A 4,026-nucleotide genomic window follows, 5' to 3' on the forward strand; every position below is an offset into this window, starting at 1 on the left:
CATATGTTTGTAATTTAAAATATTACAGAGAAACACAGAGATCTTAATCTCGGCACGGATATGACGTTTATCGAAGTTGTAAAGCTTTTGACCGTGCAAGCCGTGATAGTCTATGGAAGATTATTTCTGAATGCTGATGTCTATCACCTCATACAGGTAGTGAAAGGTGTTAACAAACATACAAGCACAGTAATAAACATAGGTGGAAAGCAATTAGAAGAAATAATTGTTAATCAAGTTGTAAGACCAGTGTATGAACTATCAACTACCCTTTTCAATATTCGTTTCATTCTTCTGAAATGAAAATGTAAAGAAAAGAAAGCACTTAAGGTACCGAATGAGGATTCCCTGAATGTGCTTCTGTTACCAGAGGATATCGTTATTAGTCAAAAGAATCCATATGACCTCCAAAGATCAGTATGTAAGCTGAATGATATATACAAGGAAAACAACTTTGAAATTTCTAGGAATAAAACGAAAATAATGGCATTCCGAAAAATTATCCCATTAGATCATAAATTATTTTGGATAGATCAGTTTTAGGAAGAGTCTCTCAAATCTATCATTCAGGCTGTGCTATAAGTTTCGATTTTGATTCTAATACTAAAAACATAACACATAAATTCCATTCTGTCTGGGGTAGCACTAAAGGACATTAGGCCATAAAGTACAAGAAGAGTTCATAATGAAATTCTGTAAAGTGGTAGCTGTTTCTCCGTTGTACTTCGTAAAGGAAAGCTGGGTTACCGCAGAGAAAAAAATAAATTCAGGCAGTATAGATGAGGTTCGTAAGGAAGATGAAGGGTTGCACAAGAAGATAAATGATTAAAAATTAAGATACTAGAAGAGAATTAAAAATTTAACAGTATCGTAAATATTTGAGACGAAACCTGGTAAGAATACCAGGTCACAGAATTCCCCACAAATGCTAAACTGCAAGCCAAATAGGAAAAGAGATTTTGGAAGACCTCAAAAAAAATGGGAATGGTTTTGTTTGTGAGTTGGTATCAGGCAACAACCTAACCCATGAAAGGAATACGAAGACGACGATGGTGATGATGATAATCGAAAGGACGAAAGCATCGAAGTGATTGAAGCTGCTGAGATTCTGTGAACCGATTTATGAGTACAGACGATATAATGTGCAAGCTAATATGACCTTTACTGCTGCATGAAGAGCAATGATTGATTGTTAAACCACATTTCTCTGATGGCATAGTGTTTCTAATAGCTCTCTACGTGGCTTTTCAGTTTAATAAAAGATCACACCTCTACAGTTATAGATTGGGTGTGACCATCAAATATGGCAGGAAATCTACGTTTGTGAGTACACTTTAAGTATTAGTTTCACGTAGATATTCCTTCATGTAATGCATCCAATTTGTTTGTAATTTTTATTTAAGCTGTTTAATTGAAGTCATTTTGTCACAAAAGAGCGTCAGTTATTGTTTTAATGATTATTTGTACAAAATCTTAAAAGCGCCTCGCCATTATAGCAAAATCAACAAAGATGGTATCAGCCGCCATTCATAAACATCGTCAGCTAGGGGATACTTCCAGTACTTAATTTCGGCGGGAACGTCTTTTCGGCTTGTCCCAGGGATTTTGTTTTTTTCTCTCGGTGGAACAAGTCGGCACTGGAGATTTAAAATAATACACGTGTATTAAATCACAACGTAATGATACTCTACCGCTGCCCCGGCACCAGTTAACGTCACAATGGGTGACCAACGTGATGCGATGAACTAGGGTATGGGGCGTGGTACTGTGTCTGTGTGTACATGCGTGTCTGTGTGTGTGTGTGTGTGTGTGTGTGTGTGTGTGTACAGTATACCCAATAAAAGTTAAGCTTCGTTCCGAAGTTGTCGTCGGTACATATCGATAACCTTCGTGTCAGCAGTCTTTTGTTTACAACTGGGATCAACGACAGAGTATGACCACGATAAGTTGAGCTTCGTTGAGAAGTTGTGATCGGTGCATACCGCCTTTTGTTTACGCTTGGGAGGAACCTCAGTGATCTTGTAGGATGGTGAGATCTGCTGTTATATGTGTCATTAATTATAGGAATGTTATTTAAAAAACATCTAGCTCCGTGTTTCATGTAACATTATGTTCAGTTTTTCCTAACTCTTCGGTAAGTCGGATTTGTACGTGATTCAGATGGGCCAGGAATATCTTCATCGTCATGTGTCACTAAATTATTTGTTAATCAACACTGGTCACCCGTTCTCCGAGCAACTACTGTTGGAACGTAGCGGCTTATAGCATTTGATAACATGAAGTCATAGACGACACAACTACCAACTTGTGGCGATACTTATCGAGGAGCAAAGTGACACTGCTGCAGGAACAGATGGAAGCACCTGTTGTTTATATTGGATCTTGTGGTTTCATCGTTTTTAAAATCCTGAATTTGAGAAAATTATTTTGTAAAAAATGATTTTAAGTTTTATCACAAGTTTTCAAACATCACAACTTGTGATTTTAGAATAGGTGCGTTCTGGCACCTGAGTTTTAGAAGTTAAGCAGTGGATACTCATTTGCATGTTTCTTTAGGCCCTGATGAGCCGAAAACAAGAAAAATAAACAGTTCTATTCTGCTGTTGGTTCAGGATTTGAAGAGACCAAATATTTAAGGTCACCAGGCTATTATTGACCTCCAGGGCGATATCTCTGTACCCAATCTGTCTGTGTACCCAATATGTCTGCATCTAGAGCTAATCCTTGAAAGTTATCTTAATAAATAAGAAAGATAAAGAAGCTCATGTGAATATGCACCTGTTTGCTTTACTTCTGAATTATCTATTTCTGAATATACAGTCTCTGTAGGAAAGTAAGCTGTTGCACACAAAATATTCCATTAATAGAGAAGCAATATACATGTAAGGTAACATTACGTTTACAGAAAATGGTTTAAATATCTCTGAGGACTATGGGACTTATCATCTGAGGTCATTAGTCCCCTAGAACGTAGAACTACTTAAACCTAACTAATCTAAGGACATCACACACATCCATGCCCGAGGCAGGATTCGAACCTGCAACCGTGGCAGTCGCGCGGTTCCAGACTGAAGCGCCTAGAACCGCTCCGCCACACCGGCCGGCGTACGTTTACAGTTAAGAACTAAATCTGTCTGCGAGAATGAAAAGCGAATCGGACTGCGAGAATGTACATGAAATGTGCCCCGTCTGTTCTTTTTTATCTTTTCTTTTTAAAAAACTGAATTTTAATGAGACTAATTAAACCCAACGCTATTAACTAACCCTGTGAAATTGAAAACGCATAGCTCCCGTATCCGGCACACCTGCGTCACAATGGAAAACACGGTGCAACTAACTACTGTAGAACAGAAAGAGAAAAAGGCGTGTCCTAATTTCAGACCTGTTACTAACTACAGAGACTCACGATAGTGAAAAGAGATCTCTTAAATACATGCAATGCAAACTTGGTTCTTGTAAAATTTATCTCTCATAAAAAAATAATGTGTTCATCAAGTAATGGGAGCTCTATGTAGGATTATCTCTCTATGGACGAAAATTTTTCCCAAGAAACTGTATTAAAAAATTTCATCTCAAAAACAGTTCTTGTCACTATTCTATTTTCATAATGTCACTGTTGAAGGCTTAGCAAGCAATAAGAACATATTTATTAGAAATTAGTTACATAAGGTCAACACTGGAGAAACACAAAAACGTAACTCAGCATGAAAATTTATTCTAACACAAAAGTCCTCACACTGATGATTGAATTCTTTTGGTCTTTTCATATTCCTTAATTTTGACTGTGACAGAACTTTATAAAAATAGCAAAGATTCCTGACCCGAATGTCTGTGTTGAACCAACGGTACGTAACTAAATACTGTCGCAGTACGGTAAAATGTGTTCATTCGTTATCTCAAATTCCGGTCTTCTCAAAATAGTATCCAGTATATAGTAAATCCCTCTCATTCAGTGCATAATGATAATATTTCTTCAATAAAATAATTTCCATCAGAGTAATAATTCACGAGAGCGCCACGTTCTTT

This window comes from Schistocerca piceifrons, chromosome 1 (genome assembly GCF_021461385.2).
Source record: "Schistocerca piceifrons isolate TAMUIC-IGC-003096 chromosome 1, iqSchPice1.1, whole genome shotgun sequence".
NCBI classification, from domain to species: domain Eukaryota; kingdom Metazoa; phylum Arthropoda; class Insecta; order Orthoptera; family Acrididae; genus Schistocerca; species Schistocerca piceifrons.